The sequence below is a fragment of the Polyergus mexicanus genome, unplaced genomic scaffold (genome assembly GCF_030449975.1).
Source record: "Polyergus mexicanus isolate NDT 795.1 unplaced genomic scaffold, iyPolMexi1.0 SCAF_14, whole genome shotgun sequence".
NCBI lineage: Eukaryota > Metazoa > Arthropoda > Insecta > Hymenoptera > Formicidae > Polyergus > Polyergus mexicanus.
This window is the reverse complement of record NW_027223334.1, coordinates 1,756,817-1,782,453: the sequence shown is the minus strand read 5'-3', so window position 1 is coordinate 1,782,453 and position 25,637 is coordinate 1,756,817. Positions and strand designations below refer to the sequence as shown.

At 40.0% G+C, this 25,637-nt stretch overlaps 1 protein-coding gene across 2 annotated transcripts in view; it reads right to left on the bottom strand.

The window, feature by feature from the left end:
• LOC138939514 (protein bric-a-brac 1) overlaps positions 1-25,637 on the bottom strand; it is a 378,309-nt gene that overhangs the window by 313,321 nt on the left and 39,351 nt on the right. For both annotated transcript variants that reach the window (XM_070307352.1, XM_070307353.1), the window contains one exon: positions 14,104-14,238. The gene's annotated coding sequence lies outside the window, so the exon portion shown is untranslated. The remainder of the gene's footprint in view (positions 1-14,103; positions 14,239-25,637) is intronic.

Genomic DNA, 25,637 nt, shown 5'->3' with positions numbered 1-25,637 from the left:
GAAAATAATTAACCATCAATATTCGAGCCGCTTATGTTAAAATGACATTGCTACGGAAAGCGTTGTGACCGCTGATGACTAGGCTCTGACTTTTCTTAGAAAAAAAGTTACAAGAGGATAAAACCGATTTTTTGTACTCAAAAATTGGATATTCATGAATAGTAAATAAGGAAAAAAATAAAAAAAGCAAAGATATGAATAAGCAATATATTAATATTGCAAAGGTTAAATTATGTATAACATAAAAAAATAATTTGTATGAATTTTTTGAATAGGAAGATACGAATAGACGAATTAACGCCGACATTAATAAGAAAATCAGGGCGAGAGAAAGAACAAGAAATAAAGTATATATTTATATACTATTCGCAGAGGACTGCTTAAAATCTTCAACCGTCTTCAACAGAGCACAAACATACCATTTGAAAAAGAAAGCATTGACCCAGCATAAAATAACATAATCCATAGGCAACACGGCTAAAGATTTCATACTAGACGCTTGAAGTAAGAGAGTGAAATAAAATAAAAATGAGATGAACAAAGTAAAGCAAAACGAAGTGAAGAAAGAGAGAAAAAAGGGGAGAGAGAGAGAGAAAGAGAAAGAGAAAGGGAGAACGATCGTTTTCCGTATCCGCGAGAAAGAGAGAGAGAGAGATGTTAAAAGAAAATGAAAAAAAAAACAGCTTATAAATGAATACAGAGAGACGCTTGTGAGAGAGCGGAAGGCCACGCCATCTCGCGAATGTACGTACATATTTGGCGGAAGACGGCAGCCAGGTGCAACGGACCTATTGACGTGTTAATTGCGCCTGAATAATTAAAGGGGGCACCTTTCCAGATAGCGGTACTCTGTCCTTTTAAAATGTCCCCCGATCTCGTTAACCTGCTCCCGGGAGAGCGGACGAGATGGAGACATGGCGGAAAGAGGACCGGAGGGAAGCAGCATGAAGGGGAGGAACGCAAAGATACGGGGTAGAGACAGTTTGATGTCACGAAGCGAAATCGAGGCTAAAGCAACTGAAACCAATTCGATTGCTCCAACTATGGTAAAAGACTCTGAACATACCAAGTGTGTTGCTCGAGATTAACAAGTTTATAACGAAAATACTACAGAAATACGAAAGATTTTTAGAATTGTTTATTATTACGGTGAATTTCGAGCAGATATCGATTACCTTGCTATATATTTTTCGTTTTTTTTTGTTTTTTTTTTTTATTAATATAAGTAGGTATTTTTTTCGGCCGACATGCAACGAGATTTCTGGTTACAATATAATTTCAGTATAAGATATTTTAAATACAGTAACCACGCGTCTGGAAAAAAATATAAAATAGCCATCGAAAAAGGTATATAAGTTGTAAAAAAAGAGATTATAAAATCTCTGAAGAAATAATTTTCAGAACTGTTTAGATTCATAAGAATAATGTAGATTGGTTTAAAAAGAAATTTAAAAAAATAAATTCTATAAATAATAAACAAATAAATAAAATTACATAATTATTTTATATTAATTAAATTAATATAAAATAATACACGAACGGTATGTAAGTTGTAAAAAGAGATTGTAGAATCTTTGAAGAGATAATTTACAGAACTGTAGATTCTCTCAGAATAATGTAGATTGATTTGAAAAGAAGCTTAAAGATAATATTCTATAAATAATAAACAATTATATGATAGATTTTTAACTCGTATTAATCTGCTGATTCGAATATCGCGTCTGGATACATAATATCCTTACACACTTAAAATCATTAAAAATTGAAAGTTTATAAGATAATATGTCAAGAAATAGATTCGAAAGCCGCGGAGAGAGACGCTAAATCTCATCGAGGATTTATTCGCGATATTCCAGTTGCTCGCAGCTGTGAAAATCGCTTCATACACAGACAAGCGGCTCGGCATTATTATACTGAAAATCCTTTCGAGTGAGGAGAGAAGTATCTTCCTAGGAAACTCGAAAACGAAAGCAGTTATGCAGCCTATGCCGTTAACAATGTCCAGCCGGGACGTACTTTATATACTTGTATGCGATCGGAAAGGGGAAAAATGTTCAAGCCGTGCCCTGAATAATTGACGATTTAGCCGTGTATCGGCGGAAGGGAAGGGTTCACGGTGATCGTAAGAATATCTAACCTCGACGCGAGTCCCCTGTATTATTCAGCGGCTGTCATCCCCGCGTCTCGGCGGGGCAAGAGGGGTGAGGGGTGGGAGAGGGAAGGAAGGGGAGGGGTGGGGGCAAAACGCGCCGCCCGCCTCCAGAAAGCTCGAAAGCTCGATCGCAAGCGCTTATTTCCGATCGTAACCAGCAACGCTTTATTCCCCGATTCGCCTTATCTACCTTTTTCTTTGATAATCGCACACGCGCTCATATACATACGTACATACATAAACGGATAGGTACGATTTGCGCGCGTAACGCGCGCATGCAATCGCTCACGCACGTAACACACAGATAGGAACGCGAACGCGATGCGTCACGTGCCGCGGCTCTCAACTATAGACCCGATGCAATCTTAATGCGATCAATTATTTACGGCGCTCGTCATCGCCCATTAAATATTCCACGCTCGACGAAAGAGTCCTCGCGCGACCCCGGAATTATTCCGGGCCAGTATTCGCGAATAGCGCCGGGTTGCGTTATTCGCACCGCGCCGCTATTTTCGCGAAACTCCCGCTCTAATGGCGTTAGGGGAGAAGCGGGAGCTCCCACGGGAGAGGCACCTGTCGCCGCGAGAAAAGATTCTCCTTCGCCGCAATCGATCCGGGAAGATCGATAATCGTGATATATAGGCTATATGAGTGAGGGAGACGGCGAGATGAGCGTGGGACGTTGATGTTTATTTTTGCGGATGGTAAGATTAAGAATTTGACACGGCGGATTAATTTAAAGATGTATGCGTCATATGTCAAAATATTGACAAAAGCATGAAAATTTCGTGGACCGTTCAACTATTTCTTCTGAGTATCTATGCAAAACCTGAGCACAATTCTCTTAACGGTTTGGAAATTATTTAAGTTTATCTATGACGATAAAATATGTGACGACATTTCTCTAATATAAGATGATGTATAAAATTTTTGAAACTTTGACTTCTCAAAATTTACCGTTCTTTCAATAGTACAAATCCATCGGATTTTTAACTCTTTATTAAATAGAATAATAAGCATAGAATTATTATAAAATATATTAATGGAATTACAAATGTAATAAATATGATTTATATAAATACACACACACACACACACACACACACACACACACATATATATATATATATATAAACGGATGATTTTATAACTTTTTCGGATATTTATCTATCCAATTTTTAAACTATCGGTCTGATATCTCAATTCCCTATATTGGAGTTGTATCAGAAATTAAATTGATAGAAATAATTACATTTTTAATCTCCTGCCAGTTGCTCCTTGCTCCAAGCTTTATTTATATAAGTCTCATGATTAACACTCAAATACGAGATGGGGCGCATCGCGCGTCGCATAGCGGTAAATAAACGAACTAGCGATTGAAGTATGAACTATCTTTTTGTAAAGTTTTGAAATGTTGCGCGCAGTAACATTTTTCCTGAAATATTAAATAAATAATAATTTTGGACATAAATAAACATGCACATCAAATTCAATTATTAATATTAAACAATATTTCATAAGTTTGTAATATAATAATATTTTCAATGATTTTGAACAGAAAGTCATGTAAACTTTATAAGTATCATATAAAATATATTTATTATTTTCCTTATATAAATACATTAATTTTAATACTGACGTACAATATTTACGACTTTAGTTAATTGGATCAGTAAATAACCTTAAAAAGACGATCAAATGACGTTATTTCTATGACGATAATATGTCGTCAAAACATCGTCTGTCATTATTTAGTCGACTGACGTCATATGATGAGAAATGATCTTAAAATGACGTTATAATGACGACATCTCTTGCTATCTGGGATATTAAAAGAACTCTAATAAATATTTGTGCAAAATTTGATTCCGGATCTCCATTTACTCGTTTAAAAGTTATTTATTAAAAATTATAGAAAAATCTCTCTCCCTCTCTCTCTCTCTCTCTTTCTCGCAAATTACTTGTTTCTTTTCTGTTTCTTACAGTTGATTTCAGGGTCTTATTCACGATCAAAAGTTTTTATCATAAATTAAATATTAATTACTACTATTCTCTTTTACGAAAACGTTAAAAACCATATTATTTTATGATACCTTAATTTCTTTTGCGATTTATTTATTTGACTTTTCGAACCGTCTAAGAAATATTTTTTTTCTTTTTTTTTAATTTTCACAAGTTTTTGCTACTATTGTATAGCTAGAACATCCTTAATTGAATATATTAGAAGAGGACTCACGGTCCTTCTTAGTTTCTTAGCGGCGAGGTCTTGCGAGCTTGGTGAAATGTGACTTGGCGTGTTATTGCCTGCCCCCTCAGCAGCCCGTCGATTAATCGGGCTTAAGTTCGCAAACACTTTTGTGTATAGCTGCGTTGCCTGTATTTATCGTCGAGCGCGCGTAATTGAACGCGTAATTACACATCGGACGACTTTCGCGCGCGCGCGCCCGCGCGCGAAACTTCATTTCTGCAATCTTCTAAATGAACCCCGAATGTATCCACGCGAGAACGATGCCTCCCCCCCCTTCTGATGCTCTATAAATATAAGTAGTTACCGCTCATCGATGTTGCAATAGCCCATTTTTGCAATCTCCTAAATGTATTTAAATGGATCTATGCGCGCGCGATAGAGCGACTGATCGCATCGTCCTATAAATACAGCAGGCCGTTACTTTGTGTTTCCTTTTTCTCTCGGCAAACAACGCGCGATCGATCGCGCGTGCAAGTCATGAATCATCTTTAACGAATGAGCGTCATAATGGAATATATTATCGCGGAATATGGCCATCAAAGACGTCGGAGTTTACTTTAACAAAGAGTTCATAAATGATGGAAGCTATGTAAGAAGCAGGCGGGCCTGAAAGTTTGAGAATCTTTTCCATTCTGCAAAGGAAGAAGCATTATAAAACTATATAAAATATATATAAAGCCCGACGAATAAACAGCGAGAAACAGTGAAATTGTATAAATATTGTATCTTATATTTTCCATGCGCAGTTTTTACGACAAGTTTTTGCATAACTTCGAAATACCTTTTTAATAGAACTTTTCCTTATACATAAAATGGTTATTTTGTTCGTACTTTTCAATCTTCAATAAACTTTGATAATGAAATTTTATCGTTTGTTTTTTTTTTTCAAGCTTCAAAACAAAAAACACATCGTCACACGTGTCACGTTACGTACTCGACTGCCCGAAGGGATACCGATCAAGTTCTCGCGCGATCGATCGTCCAGTCCACGTCGCTGTCTCCCCTCGCGTCGCCGGAGGACGTTCGAAATCCCCTCCGGGTTCCCGGAGGGAACCAGGACACCGACCGGGGTTGATATAAACTGTGATTGATATTTAGTCGCGCCACACGGCACTTAAGAGGATTAAGGACCATCCAGGACGAGTATCGGCCGGGAACAGCCGTGACCCCGAGCACGTGCATCCGGGGACACGCAACGATCTCCCGAACGTTGGCCGGTAGGTAGGTAGGTAGGTAGGTAGGTGGCTAGGTAGATAGGTAGGTAGTAGAGTAGGTGGAGACGTTCCAGGTCGATCCAGCAGCGCCAAGGATTCCTCCCCCGTCCTGTCCGACGCGACTGAAACGCGCTTGTACAACGCCGCAACTCTGATTACAGTTAGCTCGGTCCGCTGGCCTAAACCTCCATATAACGCGCATCGCGCGGTCGTCGGGGACTAACCCGACGACGACCACTACACCACGGCGCATCGGGCGCGACATCCAGCCTCGACCATGATTATCCGGTGGGCTGTCTTACCGCATCCTAATCTCGAGAATGTTTCATATGCTGAAAGCGAACTAGATTTTATCCTCTACAATGTATTTATTTTTTTTTCATCCTTTTTATAATCTTTTCCGGATGACGAAACATTAATAAGTGATAAGAGGAGTGGAAAAGTGTTAATCATATTTTTCACGTAATAAATTAATTAATTTATGAAAATAAGTATTTTTAAATAACAGAATTCACGTTAAACGATTCCCTTTTTTTTTATATTTCATTAACTATTTTAATAGATATCTCTTTTTCTAATTGAGCTTGGCATTGAAATTTTATCCAAGTAAAGTAATTTTTAAATTGATTCGCAATGAATTAAAGAATATAAGAATTTCACGACAAGGAAAAAATATTTATGAAAGTGTGTTTGGAAATTATTATACGTTTTACATTTTACATAATAAATTCGTGGATTATTTTACGATGTATAATATTTTTAAAAAATAGAATTCTCATTAAACGATACTTTTTTTATATTTTATTAATAGATTATTTTAATAGATATATTCTATAATTAAATTTGGCATTAAAATTTTATCCAAGTAAAGTAATCTCTCCAAATTGATGTACAATGGATTAATGAATATAAAAATTTCACGACAAGGAAAAAATATTTATGAAAGAGTGTTTGGAAATTATTATACGTTTTACATTTTACATAATAAATTCGTGGATTATTTTACGATGTATAATATTTTTAAAAAATAGAATTCTCATTAAACGATACTTTTTTTATATTTTATTAATAGATTATTTTAATAGATATATTCTATAATTAAATTTGGCATTAAAGTTTTATCCAAGTAAAGTAATCTCTCCAAATTGATGTACAATGGATTAATGAATATAAAAATTTCATGACAAGGAAAAAATATTTATGAAAGTGTGTTTGGAAATTATTATACGTTTTACATTTTACATAATAAATTCGTGGATTATTTTACGATGTATAATATTTTTTAAAAATAGAATTCTCATTAAACGATACTTTTTTTATATTTTATTAATAGATTATTTTAATAGATATATTCTATAATTAAATTTGGCATTAAAGTTTTATCCAAGTAAAGTAATCTCTCCAAATTGATGTACAATGGATTAATGAATATAAAAATTTCATGACAAGGAAAAAATATTTATGAAAGTGTGTTTGGAAATTATTATACGTTTTACATTTTACATAATAAATTCATGGATTATTTTACGATGTATAATATTTTTTAAAAATAGAATTCTCATTAAACGATACTTTTTTTATATTTTATTAATAGATTATTTTAATAGATATATTCTATAATTAAATTTGGCATTAAAGTTTTATCCAAGTAAAGTAATCTCTCCAAATTGATGTACAATGGATTAATGAATATAAAAATTTCATGACAAGGAAAAAAAAATTAATGAAAGTGTGTTTGGAAATTATTATACGTTTTACATTTTACATAATAAATTCATGGATTATTTTACGATGTACAATATTTTTAAAAAATAGAATTCTCATTAAACGATACTTTTTTTATATTTTATTAATAGATTATTTTAATAGATATATTCTATAATTAAATTTGGCATTAAAATTTTATCCAAGTAAAGTAATCTCTCCAAATTGATGTACAATGGATTAATGAATATAAAAATTTCACGACAAGGAAAAAATATTTATGAAAGAGTGTTTGGAAATTATTATACGTTTTACATTTTACATAATAAATTCATGGATTACTTTACGATGTACAATATTTTTTAAAAATAGAATTCTCATTAAACGATACTTTTTTTATATTTTATTAATAGATTATTTTAATAGATATATTCTATAATTAAATTTGGCATTAAAATTTTATCCAAGTAAAGTAATCTCTCCAAATTGATGTACAATGGATTAATGAATATAAAAATTTCATGACAAGGAAAATATATTTATGAAAGTGTGTTTGGAAATTGTTATTCGAAAATATGTTCGAAAACAATCGTATTATTCACAATAAAACTTTGATTAAAGGATAGTTTAGTTGCCAAGTTAGCCACGATATATATATATATCTCTGGGAGAGAATATTTTTATTTTTTATCATCGCCTTCTCTGAAAATGGAATAATATTGCAAGTAGGATTTATATTTTGGTTTCACATGTGCAAGAAATGTGTTCAGCGGGCGGCTAATATCTACCTCGTTTTGCCAGGTATAGCTTGGCGATCTAAATGATTATATGAACGTTTTAAGGCGACTTTATACGGAAATCACCGCACATCGGCGAATCGTAATGCCATATCGAATTAAAAAGGACGGGGGAAAAAAGACACGGGTTCAAAACGAGTTGGCTATTTTCGAAACGGACATCAGAGACGAGGACGGATTGAATTTTTAACGAAGAGATCTATTACTTTGCCAATCTGACAGCCGTGGAAATAGACGGAACGGCGTCGTCAGAAATACGAGCCATATTGATAAATTTCTATGTACGTGCGTCGCATTCATTTCTCTTTCCTTCGCAACGATCAAAAGAGTTCTTAAAATGTTTCCTCAATGAAAATTTCAATTTTACCCCATCCTTCTCCGCACTTTCTAATTTTTTTTATAATTTCTGCGATTAATCGTCAAATTAAAATCTTATTACGTCAAAGTCCATTTATAGCAAAGAATAAGATCTCGTTCCCATTTGTCGCCCTTTGACTCTCGATTCGCGAGAAAGTCCGTAGATTTTAAATCGTTCGTAATCGAAAGTCTCACGATACCAACCACGTGTCGTCTATCCTTCTTTCTCGACACATGTTCCTTCGAAGCATCGCCGAGAGTGCGGGCAGACCAATGTCCCCGGAATCGTATTAGAAGCTGCCCGGATGCATTAGTGATAACCATTATCTATTCCCGACGTCACCGATGGCCGGAGAATAGCAGTAATCGAAGAAGATGGGGAAAGGACGAGGCAGCAAGAGAGGTGACAGAATCCACGCGGACGGAAGCGAGCATATTGTGCCCGGGGTCGGCTCGGTAATATCGGGTCGGGGGAAAGGGACGCGGGAGGAGGAGGAGAGGGGGGGGAGACATTCGTCGAGGTGCGAGAAAGGAAGCGTCGTTTCCGCATCCGCGATTCCGCACCCCGTCATTGGCTCCGATTCCGTGCTAACGTTAAACGAGAGCGCGCGCGAGAGAGAGAGAGAGAGAGAGAGAGAGAGAGACCGCGGGGCGAAAGGAGGGTGTAGAAGGGTGGAGGAGGGGGAGAGTGGGTTTTAGGGATGGCCGCTGCCGTCCTCCTATCCTCTCCCCTCCCCCCCCCCCGTCCTCTCTCGTCGATAATATACGATCGTGCATGATTCTGCTTCGTGTATCACAATGGCCCTCCGGGCAAGCCCGTTCCACCTCTATCTACGTACCTGGCGCGCCGAACTACCGGCGCCCGGAGTCCGCGATGGATAATGAGTGATTAGGTAATTAGTTGTCCAATATTCGCCCCATCCGCCCATTCCTTCCCGCTCCGTCCTATCTCCCCCCCCCCATCCCACCCCACCCCGTCACTCCCGCACCATCCCCCCTCTCAACCTCGCCTCGCCTGTCCGTTGTCTCCTCTCCCTCGCTCGCTCACTTCGTCTGTCCGCGCGATCTTCCCAGCATTCGACCAACGCCGCAGCGTGATCTCCTGCTACCGCTTGACCGGATACGTTGACCGGACAGCGCGGACGTATTACGGGACCTGCTGTGCCGCGGACATCTAACAAGGCATGGGACAATTATTCCGACTGCGAGAGTATCCCGACTTTGTCAAAACGCGACGTATAATGCCGGAGATATAAATTTCGAACCTTTTCATCGAGTATCTTTTAACACGCGTCGCGAATGGTGCTTTCAAGTAGAAGACGTTGACATAAGAATCACGCCACCTTTATATTATTTAACTTTGTTTATTAGATAATTGCATTTTTCAAAACCTCCATCTGGATATAGCTTTTTCTTATTAAAAATATTTTTCTCATAAAAAAAACGAAAGTAAAGAGATTATTAGATATTTTTAATATTATTAAGTATAGAAATTAATTAATAAAAAAAAGAGAGAGAGAGAGAGAGAAACTGAAATATTTTAAACATTGCTGTCACTCTTCCTCAAGACTCATTTTATCTAGACATATCTCGAGGCCTTTCTCGCTTCTTCTAATTAATAATATTTTTCATAAAAAAAAAAAAACAAAAAAGAAATACAGAGAGATCGAAATATTAAAAAAATTGCTTTCACCCTTTCTCAAGGCTCATTTCCATTGCGCGAGGAGTCCGAGTTTGACGACGAGTATCGATTCGCAAGAGGGAGAGAAGGAGGAGAAGGGTGAAAAGAAGGGCACGTATCTGTATGCCCAAAAACAAGCGGGTTCTCCGGCCGAGGAACCGCCATATGTGCGCCGGGGGGGACCACCCCTTATAAATATAACAATTAAAAAAGAGGGCTGGAGTACCGGAACGTCCGTGGGTGAAAAGCCGCGGGCATTCTCCGCAGAACGCAAAACAGAAGGGCCGCGGTGTTGGATCGTTCGCTGCGGGCCCCTCTTTGCCTTCAATAGGACGCCGAAAGATAACGAAAAATTAATGAATCGAATTTTCGATCGCCATTTAAAATTCCTTTCCTTCGCTTTCTACGATCAAAACATACGGGAGACTCGCGAAATTCTTGCGCGTCATACGTAGAATGATAATAAATCTTGATTTACCACTCAATCCGAACACGCGAATTATACATAGAGCAATTTCCATAGATATCGCTTTAGTTAACTGAGATTTAGCTAATTCCACGTTCCCCATTCTAATTCCGCTCATGCGGCCAAACGCGATTAAACTCAAATTAAATTTAACTAATATTTATACATCTCAATAATTTTAACGTCATTTACCCTCCGATCTTATTCGCCCTGTCGTCGTATTATCATAATTATTGCATCGGCAATGCAGCCGGATTACTATATCGGTTTTGACGAACAAGCGGAAGGGAACCGAAGGAAAAAGAGTCAGAGAGAAAGAGAGAGAGAGAGAGAGAATTGGAGATGGACGGTGATCGGTGAGTGGCGGCGCGTGGGCGAGGGAGTTAATTCACGAAAGCGCCGAGGCGAATTCAATTCGCGCGAGTTAGCGCGTGACGAAATCGCCGCTCGTCGCCTCGTTGCCGACGACCTAGGTCATAACTATTTAAATACCCGTGGCTGGATAAATTGTTGTATTAGTCACGCCAAGCTTATAATATTAATACACGGCGTCCCGACATTCGCGAACCCGTTATTTCCTCTTCCTACCCGAAGACTTGTACTTATACTCTCGAGAAATAGACGACGATATAAACGGTGGATATTTGGCCTCCGTATCGTTGATTATAACATGTCCGAATGATTATAAATCATGAGAAGGGACGATGAATTCGTCTCCTAAAATTGTCTAGATATCGTATCAATTATATACAGGACGAAGAGGCCGCGATAGATAATGCTAAATTGACAAGTGTCACGTGTTTCCAGCGTGACGTATTAACGAGATTAATTCCATGATTCATCTAAAATCTCCCGCATTTAAAAGCGTTTAAGGAAGAAATGAAGGATCGTATAATAATAATAATAATAATAATAATAATAATAATAATAATAATATATAGATAAGGAGATATTCTCTATTAAACTTACGATCTGGTAGAGGGACTAGGGTGACCAATTCTTGATTAACCAATTTCGGGATATCGATCTTAAAAAATCGGGATAAAAAAGATCGGCATTTTTTTATTGGTATAATTTTGATTATAAAACATAATACGATTATAATATTGCAATTTTATCGAGTTTTTTTTTTATATATTAGGTGTACAACTTTGCTTCCGCCGTTTTTTTTCCGAAATTCGAGGCTTTATTGTAAAAAACTGGTTATACATTTTGAAATTGCTTGTCGAGTCACTCCCAATGATCGTGCCAATTCTTTTTGACTTTGACTCGAGTCTTCATTAAGTAATGCCTCCAATTCTGCATCTTCGAAAATCTTCTCTCTTCCACCGCTATGCCGGTCTTCGACGTGAGAATCACCGTTCTTGAAGCGTTCAAACCACTCACGACACGTTCTTTCACTAATAGCGGCTTCGCCGTAAGTATTTGAGAGCATTCGATGAGCCTCAGCCGCGGATTTCTTCATATTGAAGCAGAAAATTAAAACCTCCCGCAAATGACGAGAATTTGGCTCGTAAACTGACATTTTCAATCGAGAATAACTTTATGACGCGGACACAAATCGACTAATGTTTCTATGGGGTTATGTTGACAGATGCCCAAGTTTATCGCATGACGTCTACGATCTATTTATTTCGACCACTACTTACCGCTAAAGCCATCTATAGGAAAACGGCGGAAGCAAAGTTGTACACCTAATAAAACCAGCTAAGAACTAGCCTTCGACTATGAAGATTCGTTTAGTTAATTTCAGATCGATTAATTTGATGGTTGACTCCTATCTTGACTCTTATCTTTCGTTTGTATTTACTGTTCATACTTAATGTTAAACAATCAACAAAACACATAGCCTTCTATTATATTTTTAATATAAATAAACATTAGTTTTTAAAACCAAATTGAAATAAAATTCTTAAAATAGAATTAAATAAACCAATCTATTATTATGTTTTATATTATTTATTTTATGTTATGCGAAAAATCGGGACATATGGTATATAGCGTCTCATTTAAGGTTCCATCGGGACGATCGGTCACCCTAGTAGAGACTTACGTAAATCGTATATATTATGGAAAAAGTCTCGAATCTTTTTTCGCGCTCGCGTTACTCCTGATTTAGACGGCGACAAATATTGTCACGCGTACCGCCGACAAATTCGAATGGACATTCGCTCTTCCTCGATACGATACGCGCAATCGTACCAATTGGGACACAGCGGTGCATCCTATCTCTCTCTCTCATGGATGGAGATTCGATGCGAAAGGCAGCGCGAGAAGAGGGCGAAAAAGGGAGATGGGACGAGACCGAAGAGCGACGGAATGACTATTTGGACGATTACGTTGGCGTGAACGACGCGCTTGCGTTTGATCGCATCGTCGTCGCGACAAATCGACATTGTGTCAACGCGCCTCCTCCTCCTCCTCTCTCGTTGCAGCAATAACGCATATAATATACGCGAGCGATGCATAAACGGCGCGCGCGCGCGAGCGCGGCGTTACAGACCGCTGATGTAATACTTTTATGATCGGCCGCCGTAATTTCTCGATGACAACACTCGCTATTTCTGTCGCCGAGTTTGTGCAACATGACTGCCGCGACGAGCAATATATCGCGCAAATACCCGCAACGCTCACGCCGATATTTATATAGGGTGTTCGAGAAGGGTTCCATTCGAGAAGTTAGATTCTGGTTAATCGAGCTCCGCGCGCGCCAACGAGTATAAATATAATATAACGAGGAACGCGTATCATCAAGATAAGAGGGAGCGATAATAACGAGGAACGATGACTCGCTTGATATTTCGTTCATAAAAGTATGACAGCTTTCGCAAATTTTTTATTTGACTTCAAACAAAGGAGGAAGGTTAAACAATATACGTTTACAATTTGTCCCCGCGATGATAATATTAATTATGCGAATGTATTTATACGAATTCATTGCGCTAATGAAGCTTTGGTAAAGCGAAACCTGGTAAAATAATTATATAATATTTTTATTAATTTTAAACCCAACTTCTCACAAGTTTTGACAAGAGTATAATTTGCAGCGAAATGAGCAGAGAAAAAGGAATATTCGAATAAAATTCGTGGGAAAAAAAAAAAAACCGGAAACTCTAACGCCAAACTCCGAATATCATCGCCTGACAGGTAAAGAGTATATTCCGACACCCCGTATAAATATATCGAGCGCGCTCTTTTCTTTTTTCTTTTTTTTTTTTCCTCTCTTTCTTTACCGCTCCCACCGCCCGCGCATTGTTCGTCCGTGTAACGCGAGTCGTTTCTCGCTTTCAAAACGGAGCTTCCTTAAGCGGAGGAGAAAATCGAAGCCGACGATGAGGGAGGGGTGGGGGCGGGAAGGGGGGAGGGGGAGTATCGGGGGTACCGTCGCGGTCGCTCGTTACGTAGGTGGAATCAAGGCGAAACTTTCCGCATGAAATTGCAACGTGCGCCCGGCCGTGTGTAATGCCCGAGTGTTACAACTCACCTGTACGTTACGTGTCTTCGTACGCTGTCGATACCGTTCGCAGTGGAGGCTGCGCTTTTTCCATGCGGGGTGCATTGCTCTCGCCGAGGTCCGTCTGCGCGTTGACGACGCCACCCCGCGTGTTCCCCCTGCGGCCTGTCACGAAACAGAGAGAAAGGAACACGATTGAGAAAAGTGAGCGACGGCTCCGGAGCCAGAGATTTAGCCCGAAAGTCCAATGGATTGATTAATAATCTCGAAAATTTTAATATAATCTCGTGTTTTCTAAGATTAAAATATAAATTGTCAATTGTGTATAATATCGTTGCATTGTTTGTAATTTATATTAATGTCTACGGAGAATTCATTATCCGAGATCGATAGATCAATTTCTTTTCCAATACAAGTATTAAAATATATGGTAATATTTATTATATATTAGAATAAAAAATCTTAACTGGATATTATCTGGTCTTTGCCTTATTTTTTGACTATATAACTAAAAAAAAAAAAAAAATGATGATTCTGTAAATCGCAAATCTCCTCGATATATTTATTTATGTGAAATATTAATAAAATATTTATTTATATTAAAATTTATTCATTTATATAAAATTCCATTCGCTTTCTTGCAAAATTCTCAATTAAACGTATACAGTGGGATGTGTTTATACAATAGCTATAAGATTATAAAGATCGAAAATAGGCTTCTCTATTTGCGAATACAAGGGACCCTTCACGCACCCTCGGACGCGTTAATCCGCAGAAATAACGTAACCGCGATGGCGATGATCGCACGAGTGGCAAGGAAAAAATGTAAGAGAATGATTTATTGGCCGACTGACTTTTTCCACTCGTGTACAAAGCACGGTAATCTGACGTATCGCGACACGTGTCTTTTGCTCCCACGCATGGAACGAGAGATATTACTGATAATAATACTATCTCTCATTGTCGTGCGCGTGAGTCTAATATATTTTATCATACCCTTTACATTATAATATATTTATATTTATTTTTATTATTTATATATACGTGACTCTCTTTAAAATCTATGCACGTAAGAGAGAGAGAGAGAGAGATTTGAAGGACGACGGAGTCGCGCAATCGCCTCGTCGACAGGTCGTTTCGCGAGGCAATGTGTTTGACATGTCTGGCCGAAAAGGAGGAAAGAGAGGTGAGGAAAGGGGGAAAAGGGGTACGGGCGAGTGGCGAGCAACGGTTACAGCGGAATATATAAACCCCTCAATAATGAGTTCCGCGAGTGAATTCCCTCAGTACAGTACGGAGAGAGGCTCGAGATAATAAAACGGAGCGCGGGACAAAGGGGGAGGGGGCGAGGGGAGAGGAGAAGAGAGGAGAGGACAGGGGAATGGGAAGAGCGACGGGTGGGAGGGTGGTAGGGGGAAGGGGTGAGGGAGAGAGAGGGGGGGAGGGGTACAGCACCGGCAAGAGTAATAGTAAGAGGCAATAAAATATAATGAAATAACATCCAATCCAGGAGAGATATTGTGAAAATATTATTACTAACTTATTACTCGTTGGGCAACGGCGTACCACGCTCTCGACCTTTTTCTCCATTTTTCCCTACCTTGCTCCCCTCTCAACCCCTAAAACCCCCTTCCCACCCCCTTAACCCCTTCTTCTTCTCTTTTCTCTAGTCTTCGTTTCCTTGCCTGCCCTCCCGTTCTCGACAAATGTATACCGAGGGTGCGGCGCCTCGAAAAGGGTGACGGGACTCGATAATATTACTCGCGAAGAATTTTTCCTCAGCGAAAATTTCTCAGGGAGCGAAGTCTCTCGATTTCTAATAATGTTGAGTATCTCGAAAATTAATGGCACACTGAATCCTTATCGCGGATTTAAAAAAAAAAAAAAAAAAAAAAAAAAAAAATCTGGAAATTAACTGTAAAAAATGATGAATAATTCCCTATTCGTCTACCATTTACCTTCCTCATGCCCAATTCTAATAAAAGATTACAGGAAGTGATTTAAATGATTCGTCGCGCAAACCTATGTACGCAATTGTATTGTTACGTATTATAATATATTTAAATATTAGGTAAAGCAATAAATTAATTTAATATTAATTTATAATAAGAAGAAATAAACTATATAAAATAATATATATATATATATATATATATATATATATTAGGTGTACAAATAAGTTTCCGCCGTTTTTTATCAAAAATTGGGCATTTATTGTGAAAAAACGGAACTTAATGTTTTGAGTCATTCCCAATATAAGTGCAAGTTCTTCTTGCGTTTGGCACGAATCTTGATCCAATAATGCTTCCAATTCCGCGTCTTCGTACACTTTCGGCCTTCCGCTACGTTCTTTGTCTTCGATGTGAAATTCACCGTTCTTAAACTTTTGAAACCACCCACGACAACTTCTCTCACTTAAGGCAGCCTCACCATATGCTTCTACGAGCAATCGATACGCCTCAGCTGCAGATTTCTTCAAATTGAAGAAGTAAATCAAAAGTTTTCGCAAATGACGCTTTTATTCGGCTGAAAACTCGACATTTTCGCACACAAAAGAATATATTATACTGATAAAAAATCACTAATATTTTAAGGTTATGTTATTGACTGATGTCCAATCTTACGATAAGGACGTTTTACATCTGACAATTTTAACCATAACTTACTGGTGGCGCCAACTTTTGTCAAACGGCGGAAACTTATTTGTACACCTAATATATATAAAATAGAAAAAGCATATTTCACATAAAGAAGCTATTCATGGTCCCCTTGTAAAAATTCCATGGGGGTAACACAAGAGTATCTCTCGACAGTCTTTTCTGTTTTGTCTCAAAATCAGCTTTGCGTCAGTCACGTAGTTTTACAAATGTGTGATCGATTCATTTATAACAAAAATTTTTTTTCTCCCTTTAAGCGCATTCCGTATAATCCCCATCTTTCCTTCCCTTCGTCCGTTTCGTGGTCGCCATATAAAACTTCTCTCTCGTTTCCCTTATCGAGCACCAATAAAAATCGTTTACCTTGAACAGATGGCGACCGAGACCCCGGTCCACTTCGCGAGGGACACGCCGGAGGTTTGTCCTCGTGAACGACGACGACGACGACGACGACGACGGCGCGCAGATTTCCGCGGCTCGTTATTTTAAATTAGCGAGCGAGCTCCGCACTTAAAATTATTACCAGGGCTGGATCTAGAAAATTCTCAGCCGAAAAGAGTGTGCCGCCGATGTTAAGGATTAAATATCCAAGAAAAGCGAGTTCCATTATAATAAATTCAGCACAACAAATCATTTATATTTTCTCGGAGAAAGAAGAAATATATCTTCTATATTCGAGAGATAAAAAGCGCGAAAGAAAGAAAGAAAGAAAGAAAAAAAAAAGATAGAAATGTCTCAGTCTCGTTAGCAAATTAATTAACTGTAAGATCACGGCCTCCGTCTTCGGATTAAACGACGCGCGTTGCAACGCAAAGTGCAATCTGTAACCCGCGCTGCAACGCGTTGCACCTACCAACCTAATCGGCCGGTCGCATCGCCGGTTAAAATTATTCCCTTTTAGCGTTGTTAGTCGGTACCATAGCGATTCGCGATCGATCCACCGGTCCGTCCGGCTCTCTCGCATTTGAAATGCAAAGTGCGCGGCCGAGCATTATCTTCCAGGAAAGATCGGCGGACGAATCGGAGGGGAGTGGGAGGGAGGGAAGGAAAGAAACGCGGAGAAAAAAAAGCAGAAAGAAAAGATTATCGCGGAGCGAGATATCTGGAGGGGGATCGCGTTCGCGGTGACGAAAGATGGTTATATAAAACGAGGCGGCGGGAAGAAGGATGAGGTGGAAGGGAGGAGGAAGGGGGAAAAAGATGGCGAAGAGGGGACAGGGGGGGGGGAGGGGAAAGTGACGGCGTGCAACAATCCTATCTGACCGTGTAAATCTCCGGGCGTCGTAACGAAGCGGCAAATCGAAACTAAACGGTAGCCCATGAATGGGAAATTAGAAAATAACGTTACGCCGGCGCGAGGCCGCCGCGCGCGCTTCCGGCCGGGACACCCTATTTATACAGAACGCGATGGAAGGCGTTCGCCGCGCGCGCGCGCGCGCGTTCCGTGCGTTTATGCCGTGTATAAAGTCCGTGCGTGAATGCGTGCGTGCGCGCGAGTCGTCGTCTCACGCATAAGAGAGCTGTCGTATAATGCGCATTATTATCTCGTAAGCGAAATCTGGTTACGAAGTACTTTTATTAAGGATTTAATTGATCGACGACGCTCAAAACGCGCTCGTCGTCCGCGCGTTTCGCGCTGCTTTCCATCCTTCTTCCTCCCAACCCCTTTTTTCTTTCCTCTCTCGTTCTCGCTGAATAAACTTTTCTCTTTCTCTCATTTTCTCTCTCTCTCTCTCTCTCTCTCTCTCTCTCTCTCTCTTTCCCCACGTGTCCTCCTCCTTCCTATGATACAATTCACCGCTTTATTTTTTATACGCGATCGTTACTTGCGTCCATTTGTTTTCCGCATCTTAATTGCATCGTCGCCAAATTGTGGATACGGTGTCTCTCTAGATTTGCGTTCCTCCGTTATTTTCGAATCTTCTCGCCCCGTCATTTTACACCACTTACGTGTATATCCCGAGTATATTGTTCTCGTGGCTTCCCAACCGGAACATAATAAACCGCCGCGTCGACTCTATCTGTCTATCTATCTATCTACCTATCCTCTCTCTCTCCTACCGAGTTTTTTTTTTACCCGTGTGCTTTAAAAGAGTTTAACAATGTAATCGAAATATTTTGACATCCTTTCTTTCCTCGTTATGTATACTGCGGCGAGCCCGCGTGTTTCGGATAAATTTTATTCCCGACACTCAAGACACTTTACCAAAATGCGAACGACGGATTGTGTATACCGAGAGATGGAAGGATGAGAAATTTTTGGAAAGACAATCTTTGATATTCATGAATCTTTCGCGCGAAATTAAATCGGCGGCATTAATTTAAATTCCCCACGACGCAAGTACAAATTCACACATACTCTTCTCGGATTATCATTTAAAATTCTTGACGTTTCCCAATATTTCCTATTTCTCTTATGTTCGTTCAATTTCTTTCAGCCCTCTATCCGCGCGCAAATAATATATGTCCGCCATTTATCGTTGCGGGGTCTCTCTAATTTAGCGGATACCGGAGTTACATTGAAATCTGCATGAATTTGCTGAAAATAGCATGCGAAATTTCGCCGCGAGTTGCGTTCCCGCGCCCTCTGTATAGCTATATTACTTACGCCCGTCTATATTCCGAGTAATTTGCGAGAGTAGAACGATTTGTCGAGACACAACGTCGCTTATATAAATAATACGTCGTTATGCGAAACACACAGAGCGGGTGGGGGAGGGGGGGGGGAGGGAGGGAGGGCTCCCTCGTCCGTGTCGCCGCGCGTTTACGTGTCTTTGCTCTGTACACGCGTTACATAAACGCATCTTGCGCGCACGGCAGTGCGTACGTTGCGTGTCCTCTGCGTGTACGCGCATCCGCGCTCGGAATGCATATACGCGGCAGGAATAAGCGGTGCACGACCGAATGCAATCGTAAGTAATGCAACGTAGCATAAGAATAATGCGTTTGTTCGTCGGATTAAAGATCGCTTTTTATGTGCGCGCATTTCGCGGCTAGAATATCTTTTTAATCTTCCCTAAACATGACAGCCGAAATGTGCGCGTGCGCGCGCACATACAACGATATGCTCTGTTGAAAAATTTGGCGATTATCAAATTTGACAAATATCGTGTGTTCATAGAATTTTTTATGTTAATTTAATTTAATTAAATTAATTTTTTATATTAATTTAATTTAATATCGATATATTGGACGGTGACATTAATCCTGTGTTAATGTTTCAACACAAAATGAACGCGAACTTCACAGTAATTTTAAAATAAGGCTTACGTAAAATCAACATATTTTTAATGATAAAATTAACTTGAAAAATTTTTATTGACGGTCTACAGTCGCTCTTGCTCCTATTCTAGAATAAAATCAACATTTCTTTCTATAAATTTTAACAGATAAATTTTGTCACTAATAATACGGAATAAATACGTGAATGTATGCCTTAAACATTGAACACAAGACTCGGATATTTTTTTAATAGGAAAACAGAAATTTTCCAAATACAGTATATCAATTAGTATAAAAAAATAATAGTTTTTAAAAAAATTATTTACGATGTATTTTTTTAAACAATTACTTGTTTTTTTTTGCGCTAATTGATTTGTCTCATTATTCTGTATATAAAAGTATTACGGTAAGATAATCGAAAACTGAATATTTTATGAGATATTTAATTTTTTATATCAAAAGATGTCAGATTAAAATATAAAATAACTCAAAAAGTACTGAATAAAAAAATAGTTTATTATAGTGTTTTGGAAAGCTCTCGATGTCAGTTACAAGAATACTAAATAAAAAATGGGGGTTTCTATTTAAGATTTTAAAGTTGACCTTCACATAACCTTCAAATTATTTTCCAAGGTCAAATCATCGTCACCATCTTACGGCCCCCTTGGAGCCATACAACTTTTGTTTGAAACAGTTTTCTCTTCCGGGCTTGGTTTTTGAGATATTCGACTGGATGGATTAAAATGGGCCACCCAGTATATATATATATTTTTTTTTTCTTGCAAATATTAGACGATGACACGTATCGTCTATTCAATAATGCACACGTAGGTACGCGTGATGTATAAATATCCGTAAACGCGGAGCAGACACAGCTAATCAGGGCATCGCGCGCGGCGTATGAATAAAATACGGCTCCGGGCCCCAAGATTTCGCCGAGTCGACACTCGGTATAACTCGTCTCTGTCGCATTTGCATCCGCATTACGCGAGCGTATACCGCCGGCTTGCGTAATATTATAATCAGCCGCGGGAAAATAAATAACTATGGCGTCTACCTGGCCACCTCTCTACGCCGTCCCTTTCTCTCTCTCTCTCTCTCACCCTTCTCTGTCTCTCTTTCTGTTGTTCTCCATTTGTTTTTTCTCTCTTTTTCTCTATCTCGCCGACCCTCTCGCCATCAGATAACTATCTTTCCGTTTCCTGCTGGCGGGCCGCAGTAAATACACATAAGTCGTAGCAACCTACTTGCAATAGTTGAAGAAAGAACGAGGGAATGAATCGCGGCGCGGTCGCAGAAGGAGGAGGAGGAGGAGGAGGAGGAGAAGGACAAAGACGGCGATAACACGTAACTACAACGATTTCCACTTGAATTAAGAGCGCCTCGTAAAACGGAATTTATTATTCGCGCTTGGGGGAAAATTTTTGCGGAGCGACCGCTCAGGAAAAAGCTCTTCCCTCGAAAAGGGGAGGAAGAAAAAAAAGAAGAAAAGGAAACGAAAAGTGAAGGGGGGAGGGAGAGAGAGAGAGAGAGAGAAAGAGAGCGGCAGAACGCAGAAAAATCGCGCGTCCGCCTGATTAAATATCATGAGAAACTTGCAGCGAAGATTGCAACGCGCACGGCCGGGAAATAATGCCCCCCCATTGTTAAACCCCCCCGGGAATGTATAGCGTGAAGCTACTGCCAATTCGCGTGAATCCTTGAATTTTCGCTCGCGCGAAAAGTGTCGGAGAGTTTTTGATTGTAACACGAGCGACAGGCGTACGTTTATGCGTGTATACGTGCGTGTGCTCACATATTTTTTTTTTTTTTTTTTTTAGCACGACTTTTCTTCAGCACCGGTTATAACTTTTACCGCGTACACAATGAGTCGTATTTACTTTACGTTCATAAGAGGGGGGGCGGCGTATGTTTTTAAATGCACTTGACTGCGGGCACTTGACTAGGGTTAACGTACGCGAGAGAGACATCTTCTCAGGAGCATCGAATGACAGGCCTGGACGATAAAGGAAGTGTCACTCGTACCGCGGCGATACGCGACGCATAAAAATCAACGCTAGCAAACGAGAATGTATCCCAATTAGCTAATTAGCTCGAATAACGCATTACTAACAATTGTAAATGAGATGATTCGGTGGAGCCAATTACCATCCGAATGGAACTCTATTTGAAAAGAATTTTTATCTTCCATCCATATACAAAAAAAAAAAAAAAAAAAAAAAAGAGCGTCAGTAGCAGTGCGATTATATCGATGATATATCGCAAACTTTACTTAAATGTGCGTAATCGAGAGCGAAATTATACATTCCCTACATCTTCAATATTTTTGTACAGAGATTTGAAAATATCCGCAAGACACGTTTGATCATTTTCAATTTCGAAGCGAACATTTTCGAGATGCGTAATCCCTTCGTTCGGGCTTTGCCCGTGATGTCCACCAGACAGTTGCCTCGTGATGTCGAATCCCCGATCGAATCGCCGACTCCCCGAGTGCGCTTTAAAAAATTTCACCCGCTCGCGTCCGACTTTTTTCTACTAAATGATGATTAAATCATTAAACCGATGGAGCCGTCCACGCGTTTCTCCTTCGTTTCGTCGCTCGTCCTACTTCGTAGACCTTTCATTAGCTAGGGATTCGACTCGGGAATATCACCGGGGCAAAGCTCTCGTACCCGGGCATCTATCCCTCTCTCTCTCTGTCTCTCTCCTCCTTCCTTTCTCATTCTCGCTATCCCTATCCACCGTCCCTTCATCATCTTTCCCTCTCTCTCTCTCTCTCCGACCCTCTCCCTCGTCGCCATATCTATTCCGTGCACTTGCACGCGCTCGCATGCATACGCTCGGCCGCCACGTACGAACGCACAAACGACAAAACACGTATTACGTGTAACTGGAGTCCGCGCTAGAGATCAATACACATAATAGAGGGTATCTATAGCGAGCGCAACCCGTGCTCATTTACTTAATTGTGTTCTATACGGCATAACCGAGGCGTGGTGGCGCGGCTCGTGTAGGTACGCCGCCTCCTCCCTACGCCATCGTCCCCTTCACCCCCCCCCCCTACGGCCCCTTCCTTCCCAACCCCGGCAGCCGCCGTCCGCCCCCGATCGAGCGGATGTAGAGCGGGGGTGGGGTGAGGGGGGGGGGGGCGAGGGCCGAGTGTGCGTAATATTCAGACGTATAACGCGCCGGGGCCGCGTAGATACATCGGCATCAATTTATGGGGGTTGGGGGAGCTGCCGTCGCCCCCGCCGTGGCTATATACGCACCGATAGGGTTGAATATCTCGCGCTTTTGTGCCTCGTCCACATCTCCGCGCGCGCTTCCGTCCCCCCTCCCCCCCTTCTGTCTTTACCCCGTCCACCCTTCTCGCCCCCTTTCAACGCTACCGCATCGCTCTCCTTTTCCCCGATCGTGTTTTCGTCTCACGGTTCACGGAAGTTGCACCTCGCTCGACACGATACGAGTGCCATCGAGTTTCAAGGTAGCAAGAAACTATTATTTCTCTCCCGGGAGACAAATGGCATCTTTTCGAGATAAGCTCATTAAGGGTAAACGAGATACAACTTTGGAAAAGGGCACCATGATGACAAATACATATCTCTCATAGTATTGATCAAGAGGCTTTATGATATTTCTTTATATTATTCCAAGATACATAAAATGTATGGGAATTAATTCGATGAATTCTTTGACGAATTTGGATCGAGCTAAAAAAAAAAAAAAAAAAAAAACGAAAAGATTACCCCGACGCACATTGCAGCCTATTTTATTAATGTTCGATCTCAAATATCTCGGCGAATAGATTAAATGGTTGCGCAACTGCGAGTCGAGCCCGTCACGAATTCGTCGACCGAGACGAATGGCGAAACGCGGATTCGAGCAAAATAATTCGCCGTCCGCGGTGCGGCTTCGGTGACGGGGATGTCGGGCCGGCGAGGAAAAGGGCGCGCGCGCGCGCTCGCGATATCGCAAGAATTTCGCGGCGCGAAAAGGGTTGAAAGCGATGCGCTTTCGGCGGCGGGCCCGCGGTCGACAACTGCGACAAGCAACAAAATGTCGACCGCAATTATGCTGTAATTAACTTGGAAACGTTACACCCGCGCGTTACGTACGCGTACGCGTACATAGGAGGTACGCACATACGCAGCACGCATTACATCAGCGGCGCCGGGCGGCTTCACAGGTGGTTGGAGATTTTTGTATTTAGCGGTTGGCACCGTCCGGCGTTTACACGTTTACACGCACCGCCTGGCTGCGTTATATGCATGTTTGCGGTGACGGAAGAGAATTTAAACCAACCGTCCCTCCCTCCCTCCCTCCCTTTTACAACGGCCACCGACGCGCTTCGCGTCCCCTCGTTCAGCTTCAAATTCTGACAAACTGAAACCGAAAATTAGTCATCCAAGCCGCGTATCTTATTCCATTTCGTTTTCCGATAGATGTTAACGATTACGTGTAGCGAATGAAAGGTGGATCATTTAAAATCTTTCACCTCAATGTCAAGGCGAGTGGTTAGTCTCGCGTTTATTTCAATCTCGATAGATTCCGCAGATTTTAACTGAATGATTGATTCTTTACAATTATTTTGATTATACGTTTGATAACTAATCAGCTAATTACAATTTTCTTGTTCGGATATTGAATAAATTCTTTGTTTTTATTCTTTCACTTATCTTGAGTGAACATGGGAAAAATTGGAAACCTAATACAATTTTTGGGGATTTAATAAAAAAAAAAAAAAAAATGATTACAATTATTATAATCAAAACGTATACGATTAGAATTATTTAGCTGCAGGTATTACAGTTAGTTGGATGTTAACATCGAATAATGAAATATCCTTTCTTATTTTTATTCTCATCCTTCCTTATTCTTATACCGATGGAAGACGAGACTGGCGTGTTCTTTCTTGGAAAGTAAACAAAGCGCAGTGGTTTACATGTTAAATCGCAGAAAATACGGAACGGAGAGAATTTCTCCGACAAATCAGCACGAATTTGCTGACAGCCATTGGCTTCCATCGTATTCCGCGACGAATAAAGACGATAGAGAGATTCGTGATAAGAGGCTCATTTGGGAAGTATGATTTCACGGTCGTACCGTCATTGCTTCCGTGTATTTTCTGTGCTGTCACAGTGCGTTAAGTATCTACAATAAATATAAGCATCTGGACGTTACGGTTGTGACATCCACTGCTCTCTTATAATAGGCGAAAGAACATAAAAGGACGTAAGAATTATAAAAATTACGCAAAAATAAAGAACAATAAATATAAAAATTGTAATAAATTTAACGTTTTTTTTTATAGCATGTAATATTTAAAAATTATTAGGTGTACAACTTTGCTTCCGCCGTTTTTTCCCCCAAATTCGAGGCTTTATTGTAAAAAACTGGTTATACATTTATGATTCAAAGTATTGTCCACTCCCAATGATCGTGCCAATTCTTTTTGACTTTGACTCGAGTCTTCATTAAGTAATGCCTCCAATTCTGCATCTTCGAAAACCTTCTCTCTTCCACCGCTATGCCGCGCTTCGACGTGAGAATCACCGTTCTTGAAGCGTTCAAAACCACTCACGACACGTTCTTTCACTAATAGCGGCTTCACCGTAAGTATTTGAGAGCATTCGATGAGCCTCAGCCGCAGATTTCTTCATATTGAGGCAGAAAATTAAAACCTCC